This window comes from Macrotis lagotis, chromosome 1, assembly GCF_037893015.1.
Source record: "Macrotis lagotis isolate mMagLag1 chromosome 1, bilby.v1.9.chrom.fasta, whole genome shotgun sequence".
NCBI lineage: Eukaryota > Metazoa > Chordata > Mammalia > Peramelemorphia > Peramelidae > Macrotis > Macrotis lagotis.
This window is the reverse complement of record NC_133658.1, coordinates 920,230,929-920,245,484: the sequence shown is the minus strand read 5'-3', so window position 1 is coordinate 920,245,484 and position 14,556 is coordinate 920,230,929.

Here is a 14,556-nt window from a genome sequence, read left to right as displayed (position 1 = left end):
CTCTTGTGATAGGCATGACTTTTTTTATTAATGTGACATTGCTATTTTTATTTTATTTAAAATCTTATTTTAGAATTTTATTTTATTTTATTTTATATTTTTATTTATATTACCTGACAATGACATATTCATTTTTCACTTGGCAAAGAATACAACTGTCCTTTTAATAGTACCCTCTTTCTCTCTTGAAAGTTCTAAATCCCTAAGATAGTAAACATTGTGTATCCCTGGCCAGTCTCTTTCATCTCTCTGGAAATCTTACGAGTGTGACCAACTCAGGGTCTATGAGGCCCGTATCTATCCATTGAGGAAATGATTGCATTACTTCAGTAATTTTAAAGTAGTAATTCAACATTTCATGCAAAAGAATAGTAATCAAAATAATCAGAAATGACAACCTCAAACAAATCATCTATATTGATTTGTAAACTCTTGACTTTAGTCAAATAGCATCTGTGATGGTCATGATAAAATACCTCAGAGAGTCCAAAAGAACACTTGTACCAGGGAAAGGAAGTGCCTTGCAGCATTTAAAAGCACTTGTTTAGGTTCACACAGTAAATTTCTGAGTACAAATTTGAACTCAGGTCTTCCCAACTCCAAATCTGATACTCTATCCTTCCACTGTGAAAGCTAGCTACTCCTTAAACAATCAATATTTTAGAATATTGTTTCATTATTATTATAAAAGAATATCATGGTGATCAGTTTCAGCAAACTTATTCATTTTTTTCTTTTGTTTTAAGATTCTTTGCCATAAGGGATGGCTCTTTGGATAGACAATGGAATATGAACAGAGAATCAAGGCAAAGTAAAAACAAAAGATATCAGTACAAGTTGTTTCTTTAAAACACAAATCCACAGCATTAAGTAGTGGATAGGAGCTAGCATTGAGGTCAGAATTCAAGTTTTGCTCTGAGTAGCTACATGACAATGGACACATTACAACCTCTCTGTGCCCCCCCCAAAATTCTCCTAAAAGCAGTATTATGAATTGCTAGTCTGCATCAGTGGAGGAACTTTCCAAATTTTGGAAAGAGCAGGTGTGACAAACAAAACATAAATGATCCCTATTAGCATTGTTGCTTAAGATCTAATGTCAAAAAGATTTGATTTAAGATCCTGTCTCTGCTATTTCCTTTCCACATGATATTTGGAAAATCACACCCTCACTGAAACTCTGTGTCCTTGGCTATAAAATGAGATGGTGCCCATGAATTCTTTCTTCCCTAAATACTCCTTTCCTACTGATCTTAGATTCAGTTTTGTTTTTGTGTTTGTCTGAATGAGACCTTGATATACATCATAATAGAATACCCAATTAGTTTAAACACACAGGCTCTGGTGCCATAGTGTCTGGAGTATTGGACCTATAGACCAGAAGACTCTTAAGAACTAAGTTCAAATATGACCTCCAAAACTATCTGTGTGAGCCTGGGTAACATATTTCATCCTGATTGCCTCAGTTTCTTTATTTGTATAATAAACTGCAGAAGAAAATGCAAACCACACCAGTATTGTTGTCAAGAAAAGTCAGACATGATTGAAATGACTAAATAACAACTCAGATTGTGTTTATCAATGAAAAAACCATGACATTTGTCTGAATTCTCCAACAAAGGAAGAGATGAGCTTAATCCACCCATGCTGCTTCAGGGAGACATCATTTGAATCGATCCAGCCAATCTAGTTGTTTCAAATGAGAATGAGGAGATGTGATCTCAAGAGAAATGGTTTATTAAAATTAGTCAATCCAGGTACTTGGCTAAGTTCCCCAAGCCACTCAGGAAAACCTTCTAGGCACCCCAACCCCTTTCTCCTCTGCACAGTACCTATGGGAAGCACACTACCACTTCCTCACCGGCTCCCAGGGAAAAGATCTCTCTGTGATGTTTGCCTTGCTCCTTATTTCAGTTCCCCTTTGTCTCATATAGATAAGAGTTAGTATAAAGGATTAGATAATTTAAACCTCAGGCTTTCCTTACCTAGGAGTAATCATAATCATCGCCTGCCATGGAGATGCTCAACAGCTGTTTAACCAAATTCAAGGATCATCTTTTTTCAGCCTAAATTTGGGAATGATGTCAATATAATTCACTTTTCTTATGCTTTCAGATGAGTTCTTATGAGATGAAGGGACTGCCCAGGATCAATGCTAGAGGCAGGGGTCTTCAGAATGACTAAGCTTATCCTGGTCTCACTTCTAGAGCACCTTAAGCGTCTATGCCCTATTGCACAGTAGCTATTCTTTCTCTTCTTTCATCTATATCCCATCCTGCAACTACTATACATTTCTGGGAGAGGAGAAATCTACACTCTTGAACTTCCCTCCATCATTTAATTTAGGATATAAACCTTGTTTAAAAACTCGAGTTCCAGGTGTTACATATGAATTTGTCTCCTACATAGTGCATATGTGCATATGTGCATTCTATATGACCTCCAAGTTTCTTTCTCAAGCCATTCTGGACTCCTGGACCAGGAAAGGACTTCCTTCCTGCTTTTAAGAATGATCATGTATACCTTATCCCCTATAGAGGAAATATTGTTCTTTATTTAGGAAGGATATTACAATACAGATTTCTGTATTGTACTGGTATTTCATATTTACACATATGTGAGTTTACCTATTTTTTTCTGATAGACTTGAAATAACAATAAAATATCTAGCAACTGGAATTTGGTTCCATATCTGCCATTTACTAATAACTAACTTATTAAGCTTTGTTCACTGTATTTCTTTATCTTTTCATTCATTCATTTTTAAAATGGATAGCAATATATAGACCCTTTCAACAAGAAGTCATAGCTAGAAAAGTCCTCTGTATAATGGAAATGCAAACTGCCAATATTATTTTGCAAGTATTTATCTCCCACCATCCAGTCTTCAATAGGAAAGCATTTGCTTTGCAATACCTATTAAAAACTCTTTATTTAAATATAAGCTATAACTCTGATGCTGTCTCACTTCTATATTTAATTGTGCTCATCACATCCTTAGGATATATTTCTCAGTCTTGATAATTTCTCCAAAGTCAGTGAATGTGCTGAAAGTTCGACTTGGAATGTTATAAAGTGTCTTGATCCTGTTTTACTCTTTCTGGAGTGATAGTCCCAGTAGTCCAAGTTCCTGGTGACACCCCTTAACCCAAGAACAAATACTTAATTTGTGCTTTGTTTATTTGGAAATTATCCTGACTCTGGACCCATGAAAACATGTTCTTCTCTCTTCAGATCACTGTTAGTTTACACATCTACCAATGACAGACCAAGAGGAACTAGTCTGACATGGCATCACTGACAAACATTAATAATTGACCATTAGAAGAGGACACAAATTGAGAAAGCATCTCTTTCAACCTGTTCATCTTAAAATTAAAAACAGTAGGGGGCAGCTACGTGGTGCAGTGGATAAAGCACCGGCCCTGGAGTCAGGAGTACCTAGGTTCAACTCCAGTCTAAGACACTTAATAATGACCTAGCTGTGTGGCCTTGGGCAAGCCACTTAACCCCATTTGCCTTGCAAAAACCTAAGAAAAAAACAAAAACAAAAAAAATTGCAAACAACAATTTCTTTTTTTATTAAAGTGAGAATAAAAAATGTGTGCTTCAGTCTATATTCAGACACCATCAGCTATTTCTTTAGGATGGATAACATTCTTTATCATAAGTCCCTCAAAGAAATTGTTTAAATATTTTTTCCACAGTTACTATTGCTTACTGTATTCCCCTCCATTCTATTCCTCCCCATCCCCATTGTTTCTCCTTTCACCCTGTCTCTCCTCAAAAATGGATTATATGCATCTCCAATAATCTTCCCTCTCTTCTATCAACTACATCCCTCTTCCCTTCCCTCTGTCTCCTTCTCCCATCTCTTTTCACTTCTATTTTCCTGTTTGAGATGATAGATTTCTATACCCAATTGAGTGTATATGTTATTTCTTTTATAAACCACTTCCAATTAGAGTAAAGCTCACTCACTCTCCCTCATTTTCCCTCTCTTTCACTCCATAAAGCTTTTTCTTTCCTCCTTTGTGTGAAATCCCTTAAACCATTCCACCTCTATGTTCCCTGTCTCCAAGTACATTCCTTTCTCACCCATTAACTCCATATTTTTTAATTAATTTATTAATTAACTAATTAATTAGTTTGGGTTTTTGCAAGGCAATGGCGTTAAGTGACTTGCCCAAGTCACACAACTAGGTAATTATTAAATATATGAGGTCAAGGTCAGATTTGACTTTGGGTCCTCCTGACCCCAGGGCAGTACTCTACCCACTACACTGCCTAATTGCCTCAAACTCCATCTTTTTAAGATATTGTACCTTGAAATTCATCTTGCTCCTATGCCTTGTCCATCTATACTCCTTCTAACTGCTCTACTTAAAAATGAGAGGGTTCATTGGCTTTATCAGTATCATCTTCCCATGCAGGAATATATGCAGTTCAATATCATTAAATCCCTCATAATTTGCCCTTCCCACTCACCTACCTCATTCACCCTCTCTATGCTTCACCTGAGTCCTGTACTTGAAGATCAGACTTTCTGGTTAACTCTAGTCATTCCATCAGGAACATTTGAAAATCCCCTATGTCACTGAATGTCTATCTTTTCACCTGTAAGAGGATGTTCAGTTTTTCTGAGTATTTAATTCTTGGTTGTAAGTCAAATTCTTTTGCTTTCCAAAATATCACATGCCAAATCCTATGGTCCCTTAATGTAGAAGCTGCTAAATTTCATGTAATCCTGACTGGAATTCCATGATAATTGATGTATTTTTTCCTGTCAGTTTGTGATAATTTTTTCCTTTACTTGAGAGTCTGAAATTTAGCTATACTCTTCCTGGCAGTTTTCATTTTGCAGTCTTTTTCTGGAGGTGATTGGTGAATTCTCTTGATTTTTCTTTCATCCTCTGCTTCTAGGATATCAGGGCGTATTTTCCAGAAAAATAAAGTCTAGTTACTTTTTTTTATCATGACTTTCAGGTAACCCAATAATTTTAAATTCTCTCTCCTGGATTGCTTTACAGGTCAGTTGTTTTCCATTGGATAGTTTACATTTTCTTCTGGTATTTCTTTCTTTTGGTTTTGTTTTATTTTTTCTTGACTTCTTACAAAGCCATCAGTTTCCCTTAGCTCTATTCTACATTTTAAGGGATTATTTATTACAGAAAACTTGTGTTACTTCCTTTTCCAACTGGAAAATTCTATTTTTTAAGGCATTCTTCTCCTCTTTGACAACTTGGACTACTTTTTCCATTTAACTCAAACTGGTTATTAAGATGTTATTTTATTCAGCATTGTTTTGTATTGTCTTCACTAAGCTGTGTTGACTTGGTTTTCGTGATTTTCCTGCATTGCTCTCATATTTCTTCCTAACTTTTTTCTCTACTTTCTTTACCTGATTTTCAAAATCTTTTTGAGCACTTCCATAGCCTGATCCCATTTTCTATTTTTCCTGGAGGTTTTAGATACAGAAACTTGGAAATTGTTATCTTCTGAGTGTGTATTTTGATCCTTCATAGGACCAAAGTGATTGTCTATGGTTGGATTTATTTTCTTCTGTTGCTTGCTCATTTCCTCAGCCTATGACTTAATTTTAACAAGTTCCTAAGGTGGAGTTCTACTTACAGGATAAAATATACATTGTCACAAGTTTTGATGGTTTTTGCCATTGTTTTCAGTGACACTTACAAGGGATCTCAATTTCCCTGGTCTCATGAGAGGCTATAACTGCTCTCCTGATCTGAGAGGCTATAACTGCTCTCCTGATCTGTGCTCTGGTCTGTGGATGACTACAAGAGGGGACTCCATCCTGGAGCTGGAGGAGAATCCCTGCTATCCTATGTCAATAAAGCTCATTCTCCAGAACCCAGGCTCCAACCTGGATCTGAGTATAGGCAAAGCAACAGAGTCCTGCCTCAGGGATAGCACAGAGAACTCCGCAGTTTCCCCTAGTACCCTTACTGTCCATGTCTTGAGTGCTTTGCAAGCATCTGCTGGATGACTCCTTCCTCAGGCCTGCTCCTGGGCTCCTGGTACTGAAGTTTGTGTTGTACTAGGTTTTATTCTCATTCTGGTGAGGCAGAATTTCCCCATTGACATTCCAAGTTGTCATTGTCAATCCCTGGGCTGAGAGGTCTGGAAACTGATACCACTGGCACAAACCCAGGCTCCCCCAGGGACACAGGCATGCTGTGGGCTCTTTCTGGATAGCTGGAGCTGGTTTGCTATGGGCAAGTCCCGGGTTGCACTGTGGGCTATTTCTGACCCTAGTGCAACAGATCCATCAATTTTCCAAGTTGTCTTGGGTGGGAAAATTGTTTCATTCAGTGTTTTTGTGCTTCTGCCACATGAGAATTTGGTTAGAGTCATTAATTAAAGGCATTTGGAGTGGTGTGGGGGAGAGATATGGGGAGTCCCAGCATCCATTCCACCATATTGACTCTGCCCCTACAGATACTAATTTCTAGGAAAAAGTCCAACTTCATACTTCACATCCCTAAATTACAAATAAGTATCTGCTAGGCAACCGAGTTTCATGGTTTACTCAACATTGGAAAGGTGGGAATTTTAAAGCTGGAATTTACTTCCATGATCACTTAGTGGAACGTACAATGATACATGGGACTATTTGTGGTCCCATATGTGACCCAGCAATGTAATCTGCTGTCCATCCCACCCCAAAATATTTACCAAATTTCTTTTTCACATATTGGTAAAGATGAACTCACAAAAGAACAACATTGCTCAGTTCTTGAGCAAGGGGACTTTTCCTGTTTGTGTGTTGCAAATCCATTAGGCAAGTAATCTAGGAAAATCTATGGACTCCCTCTCTGAATCACATAATTAAATGCATAAGTAACATACAAAGTATTATGAAAGGAATCACTTATAGCACAATAAACCAAGAATTTCTTTGATTGAAGTTTAAAACTGTTGTGAGAGAGAAGACTGTGAAGCAGACAATCAGAATAAAGACTGTAGGACAATCCTCACTCGGCGATGAATACACTAGTCCATGGTGAACTTATAAACATGGATCATGTGGGAAATTGGCAACAAAAGTAATGACTTGTCCATAACCTAATTAGAATCCTTGACAACTATCCTAGAATTCTGAGATTAAAAATATTCCAATAAAGTGTATGAGACTGGACTGAGAGAGAAAAGAGTGATAAGAAAGTGAAGGAAGGAGGGAAAGAGAAGAGAGAAACAGAGAGAGACAGAAAGTGAGAGACAGACTCAAAGAGATAAAGAAACAAAGGTAGAGACAGACCCACAGATATACAACACAAAAAGAGAGAGAGCAAGTCTCACAGAGACATAGAAAGATCAAAAAATTGAAAAATTAATGGGAGCAGTTAAGCTTAATGAAATATTCAGTAGGAGAGAGAACCACAATTTTAGTTGCTTCTTTTGGCATCTCAAAAGAAAAAAAAAACCTCTATATGAAAGAAAGATTTCCTCAGTAAATGAGGTGAAAAGGTGATATTTAATTTAATAACACTAAAATTAATATAATTGATTTCTGTACAGTTCAAATTTTATATTTCTTTCCTACTATATCAAACCTCCCAAAAGTTACAGATGGAAAATATAAAAATATTTCTAAAGACAATAAAAAACATACCTGACCATATTGATGTTTATTCAAGAATCCAAACCCAACCATTTTTCCCCCTATAGAACAGGAGTACCATTGATGAAATAATTGTCTTCCCAATATTTTACTTTATCAGAAAGTAGTATAGCTTTAGTTTTCATTAGCAAAAATGTAACTTTTAACCACTTCTTCACCATTGGTAAGTTAGAGAGAGTTAATGCCCCAACATATTTTCAACTATGAAGTTTTCCTAAGTGCCTCTTAGGATCTAAACTTGAAGGACAGGTCTAGAACAAATATATATCCAAATTATTAGTCATTGCAATGAAGTCATAAGATGATCACATTTTAAAGGACTGTTTAAAAACATTGACATTCAAAAAATTTCTTTATTTACTGTTGTACTTTCCTCCACTTTCATGTAAAAACAATTTTTAATGTTTGTTTAAAAAGTTTTGAGTTTCAAATTTTCCCTTTTCATTCCTTCTCAGGCTCCAACTTGAGAAAGTAAGCAATTTGATATCTATTATAAATATTAGAGTCCTACAAAGCTTTTTCATAGTAGTCCATAGACCACCCCCTCAAAAAACATCAATAAAATTAAGTTTTAAAAGTATGTTTCAACCAGCATTTTCAAAACTATCAGCTATTTCTCCAGGGATGGATAGTGTTCTACATCATAAGTCTTTCAGAGTTGTCTTGGACCATTGCATTGCTTAGAAAAACTTGGTCATTCACAATTGTTCATCTTATAAAATACTCGGTCCTTTTCACATTGCATCAGCTCATGTAAGTCTTTCCAGGTTTTTCTGAGAGAATCCTGATATATTTTTAATAACAGAATAAAATCTTATCATAATCACACAGCAAAATTTGTTCAGTCATTCCCCAACTGATGGGCTTCTCTTCAAATCCCATTTCCTTATCACCAGAAAAATAACTGTCACAATTATCCTTGTTTATATTGGATATTTTCCTTTTTCTCTTTCATTGTTTGAGATATAGACCCAGTAGGGCCATTGTAGGGTTACTCTTTTGGGAATAGTTCCAAATTTCTCTACAGAATGGCTGAATCAATTCACAACTCCAGCAACAGCAACAATGCATTACTTTCTCATTTTCCCTCTATCTCTTCCACCATTCATCATTTCCCTTTCCTGTTCTGTTAGCCAATATAATACATATGAGAGTACCTCAGAGTTGGTTTAACGTGAATTTATCTAATCAATATTAAGTTAGAACATTTTTATATGACTATAGAGAACATTGATAACCTTATCTGAAAAATCTTCATATCCTTTAATTATGTATCAATTGGGAAATGGCTCTTATTTTTGTAAATTTGACTTGGTTCTCAATGTTTTTGGAAAATGAGGCCTTTATCAGAAATATTTGCTTCATTTTTTTCTCTCAGTTGCTTTGGATAACTGTAGTTTTCTCCAATCTTCTATCTTCTTTTTATTCTTTTATTTCTCTCCTTTACACTATCCCTACTCAAAGGTATTTTGCTTCTAATTATCCACTCCCTGAATCTGCTTTTCTTTCTATATCTTCCCTTTATTATTTTCTTCCCTTCTTACTTTCCATTAGAATATAATAGATTTCTACATACTATTCCCTACATACTACTATACTATTCCCTCTTTGAGTCAATTTTATTAAAAACAAAATTCACTCACTCCCTCTCAAATGCTCAGCTGTAAAAACATTCTCTTGCTCCTTTAATAGGTGATAATTTAGCTCTTTCCAGATCATACATTCCGATCTCACCTCTTATGACTGTTCTATTTAAAAAAAGAAAACAATAAAAAAACCAATTCTAGTAAGTTACCAGTACCATTTTCCCAAGTAAGAATACCATTTCAACACCATTAAGTTCCATTATTCCTTTATTTATTATTCCTTTCTTCTTTATCTTTTTATGCTTCTCTTGATTCTTATATTTTAAGTTCTAATGTTCTGTTCAACTCTGGTCTTTTTCTCAGAAAACTTTAAAAAGTTCCCTATTTCATGAAATGTTCATCATTTCCCCAAAAAGAATATGCTGAGTTTTGCTGAGTAGTTGTTTCTTGATTGTAATTGAAGGCCTTTTGCCTACCAGAACATCAGATTCCAAGTCCTATATTTCTTTAATACAGAAGCTGCTAAATTTTGCTTTATTCTGACTGTGATTCTATTATACGTGATTTTCGTTTTTTCTGGCAGCTTGCAATATTTTCTCTTTGATCTGAGAGCTATGAAATTTGGCTTTAATATTCCTTGGAGTTTTCATTTTGGGATCTCTGTCAGGAGTTGATTGATGGATTCTCTGAATTTCTATAGTATCCTCTGGTTCTAAAATACCAGAGCAGTTTTCCTTGATAATTTCATGAAAGATGATGTCTAGACTTTTATTTGAGTAATGGATTTCAAAGTAATTCAATAAGTTTAAAGTCTTTCCTGGATCAATTTCACAGGTCTGCTTGTTTGTTCCAATGAAAAATTTCACATTGTCTTCTATTTTTTTTTTATTATTTTAGCTTTTTTTTTAATTATTCCCCAATTTCTAATGAAGTCATTATCTCCCATTTAGTCAATTCTAATTTTTAAGGAATTCTTTTCTTCAATAAATATTTGTACTTTTTTTTTCTATTTGGCCAGTTCTTCCTTACAAGGCATTCTCCTCTATATTGCCTTTTTAATAACTTTTTTACCATGTGACCTTGTCTATTTTTAAGATGTTATTTTCTTCAGTATTTTTGGTGTCTTCTTTACAAAACTGTTAACTCATTTTTCATTATTTTCTTAAATTGTTCTCATTTATCTTCCCATTTTTTCCTTTTCCCATCCTATTTGAGTTTCAAAATCTTCTTTTTCTGTGTGTTCTTCAATTAAAACCAGTTCATAATATTTGGGAATCTCTAGATGTAGGAACTTTGACTTTGTTATCTTACTCTGAATATTTGTTTTGAATCTCCTTGCCATGACAATAACTTTTATTGTCAGAATTTTTTCTATCATTTATTCATTTTACCAACCTATGACTTGATTATAGGTGTTTTATTAAAGACTCATTTTCCAAGTTGGAGGGTGCACCAATCTTTTGAGGTTTTGTGCAGCTGATTTCAGAGATGCTTCAAAGAATCTGTACATTTTCAATTCAACCATCAGGGAAGTGATGTCATGACAAGCACATAAATTAGATTTGTATGAGGAGACTTTGCTAGGTCACTAGCTTTACTTTCTCCTCCAGAGTCATGTGGGTCCAGTGACCTGATATGAATCAGAATGACTGGAGGTGATCCTGGATGTGAAGCAATCATGTTAAGTGACTTGTCCAAGGTTAGATAGTCACTAAGAGTCAAGTGTCTGAAGCTGGATTCAAACTCCCATCTTCCTAATTTCAAGGCCAGTACATAAAAAAGCAACAGAGGCCTTCCTTAGGGCTGACAAGAAATGCATTTTTTTTCTTTTGACACATTGTTCAGTCCCTTTCCTGTCCATAGGCTGAGAGTTCTGAAAGAAGTTTCTACTATTGGTTTAACAAAACCAGTGATTTCCAAGACCTGTTTCTGGTGTGCTAGGGCCAGGGCTGTGCTTATCCAATCTGTGCTGACCCATGTTCCTCTCTCACCCTGTTACAACAGACCTTCCTGCTGACCTGCTAAATTAACCAACCCAATTTTCCATGAGCTATAAAATTATTTCACTCTGTTGTTTTGTCAGGTATTTTGCTCTACAATTTGTATAGAGATATTATTAAGGTATTTGTAATGACTTGATCTTGATTGAGTTTCCATCTTTATTTCACCATCTTGGCTCAATTTTGCAATTAAAAAAAGCAAAAATTATTTTAGAAATGTTAAGTGAGAATCACTAAATGCTAATTTTAATAACCATTTGGAAGCCTTCATATCAGAAATTAGGAATTTAGAAATAGATACAATATCTTTTTGTAAGACCAAGATAAGAAATGTTGATTTTTAAAACATAGTATAGTTATATATTTTTCTTTATAGAGATTTACTTTGAAATATCCAATATTTATGGGATGTTTCTGGTGGACTGGCAACTCTTTAGGTAATGGTTTGCTGAATCCTTTATAGACTACTCATCCAACTTTGAGTCCACCCAGCTTTCACCTATGGCCTCAAGAAAGGCTGTCTGCATAGTGGCCATGCCTTGGTAAAATGTTTTGGCAGATAGGCTAAACCAGGTTGAAAGTCTCAAACATATAAGTGAGTTAGAAGGATATCTACTTCAAGCAAGTGAAAACTCCTCCCTCTCCCATCCCCATTGGGAATAGGTAGATGAGAATATTTGTTCCAGTGGCCACAAAGGTGACTGAAACAGGACCTGTGGACTGCTTTATACATCAAAGAAGATGCGAAGATCATCCACTGTAACCTAGGCCATCACCTGTTATCTTGACTTCTATCCTCCACTTAGTATTCAATGAGTTTGGAAGACAGTGTGGCTGATAATTATGCAACCTGACTTATTTAATCTTGCAATTATTTCTTTGCACTACAGTGCTGAAAGCAGTAGTTCATTCAACCAGAGATTCTGATACATTGAAATGGTCATTGTCCAAGTTCTTTTGTGTCAGCAAGAGCTTTTACAACTGTGTAGTTCATTTTTTCATCTCCATTGTAGTCACTGCTACTGTCTCTATCTCCAGTTCTGGTGGTAGATGTTGACAGGGTTCCCACTGCCCCATTGAAAAAAGGCTCTACAGCTCCTTAAGTTTTCACAGAGGATCTAGCCTCGGTGGGAACCCTAGGTCTTCTCAGCATGTCATGACCAAGCTAGGCACAATTCCAGATGGTAGAACTAGGATGGCATCCAACCACAATAATCATTTTTTAACATAAAAGGAAAGATTAATATGAGAAAAAATTTCAATAAAGACATTTAAAGGAGTCTGAAATAAAATGCCCCCTTGTTTACAGCATGTTTATCTGGATAGTATTCTCAACATTAAAGCATAGAGTTTGTTGTTCAAGACTAACTAACTCTATGTGAGCCTATGGTTATTGCCCAGGAGAATATCTTGGCAAAGATATTGGAGTGACCTGTAATTTTCTTCTTCTTCTACTCATTCTCTCTTTTCAGATAAGGAAGGCAAATAAGGGTTAAGTTACTTGCCCAGAATCATACTAATTGTCTGAGGGTGGAGGACAGGTTGTCTTCTGTTTCAGGTGAAGGGTGGATGATTTCATTCTTTGTTCCGTTGCTCTGGTTTTTCTCAGGGAATGATGTCTCCTGGATATCTTCATGTCCATGACTATAACACCTCCTCCATATTTTCTGGGAGACTTTCAGGTTATGTATAAAAATAGCCCTGAGCGCCACCATAGCAGCACCTTAGCATTCATTCAATACTAACAACTAGAATAATTTCTGATGAACCTCAGTGCATCCAGATTCCTAGAGGAAAAGCTGAGTGACTTACAAGGAGAAATAGACAGCTAAACTTTAATAATGGGAAACCTCAATCTCCCTCTCTCAGAATTAGATAAATGTAACAACAAAATAAACAAGAAATAAGCTAAGAAAGTAAAAGAAATGTTTGAAAACTTAGAATGATATATGATAGCCCTCTTCAGAAAACCTAATGGGGATAGAAAGGAATGCCCCTTTTACTCAGGTGTACATGGCACTTGTACCAAAATTGACCAGGTACCAAGGCACAAAAACCATAAAATCAAATGCAGAAAGGTAAAAATAGAAAAAAAATACACTCTTCTCAGACTGTGATACAATAGGGTCAGGAAAGATAAACCAAGGACTACTTGGAAATTAAATAACTTTATCTTAAATAATGGGTGGATCAAATGGCAAATAAAAAGAAATACTCAATCAATAATTATATCCAAGAAAATGAAACTAATGAGAAGGCATACCACAATTTATGGAATGCAGCCAAGGCAGTTTTGAAGAGAAACTTTATATCTCTAAATGTCTAAATGTATAACATCAATAAAGATTAGATCAATGAATTGGGTATGCAACTAAAAAAAGCTAGAAAAAGAACAAATTAAACAACACCAATTAAATATTGAATTAGAAATTCTGAAAAATTAAGGGAGAGATTAATAAAATGTAAAGCAAGAACATCATTGTTCTCATAAATAAAACTAAGAGTTGGTTTTATGAAAAAGCCAATACAATTGACAAACCTCTAGTTAATCTGTTTTTAAAAAAAAGATAATCAAGTTACCAGTATCAAAAATGAAAAGGGTGAACGAACCACTAATGAGGAGGAAATGACAGACATTACCTGAGCTACTTGGACAACTTGAGTGAAATGGATGAATATTTACAAAAATACAAACTGACCAGATTAACAGAAGAGGAAATAAATTACTTAATCTCATCTCATTTGAAGAAACCATCAATAAACTCCTGAAGAAAAAGTCTTCAAATCCAGATGGATTTACCAATGAATAGACTAAACATTTAAGGAAGAATTAATTCCTATTCTACATAAACTATTCAAAAAAAATAGCAGAGGAGGGAGTTCTGCCATATTCATTTAATGACATCAACATGGTGCTGATATTTAGACCAGGGAGAACCAAAACAGACAAAATTATAGACTAATCTCCTTAACGAATATTGATAAAAAAAAAACCTTAAATAAAATTTTAGCAATGTAAAACAACAGCAAGTTATTAACCGGATAATACACCATGATCAGGTTGGATTTATATCAGGCAGGCAGGGATGGGTCAACGGTAAAAAAATTCTCAACACAATTAAATATATCAATAGTAAAACCAACAGAAACCATATAATTATCTTAATAGATGCTCAACAAGCCTTTGTTAAAATATAGCATCCATTCCTATTAAAAACACTAAAAAGTTTAGGAATAAATGAAGTTTTCCTTAAAATAATAAATAGTATATATCTAAAAATCATCAATAAATATTATATTTAATGGGAATAGAGCATTTCCAACAAAT